The sequence below is a fragment of the Penaeus monodon genome, chromosome 33, assembly GCF_015228065.2.
Source record: "Penaeus monodon isolate SGIC_2016 chromosome 33, NSTDA_Pmon_1, whole genome shotgun sequence".
NCBI lineage: Eukaryota > Metazoa > Arthropoda > Malacostraca > Decapoda > Penaeidae > Penaeus > Penaeus monodon.
The window spans coordinates 4512537-4512737 of NC_051418.1; the positions used below are offsets into that span (position 1 = coordinate 4512537).

At 37.8% G+C, this 201-nt stretch overlaps 1 protein-coding gene across 1 annotated transcript in view; it reads right to left on the bottom strand.

The window, feature by feature from the left end:
* LOC119594222 (zinc finger protein 350-like) overlaps positions 1–201 on the bottom strand; it is a 92480-nt gene that overhangs the window by 53864 nt on the left and 38415 nt on the right. The gene's annotated exons all lie outside the window — the stretch shown is intronic.

Below are 201 nucleotides of genomic sequence, written 5' to 3' on the forward strand. Positions count from 1 at the left end.
CTTCGTTATTCCTTTTTTTTTCTTCTTTTTTCATTCATCTTCTATTCGCAGCGGCTCCCTCGTTCTGCCTTACCCTCTTCTTACTATTTCACATATCATCCAAAAATGTCTCGGGGAAAAAATTACTGTTGTACGGAAATCTATGGCCGCTAATTATAGTATGTTACAGGTATGGAAGCTTTCGAAAATTAGATTGGGTGC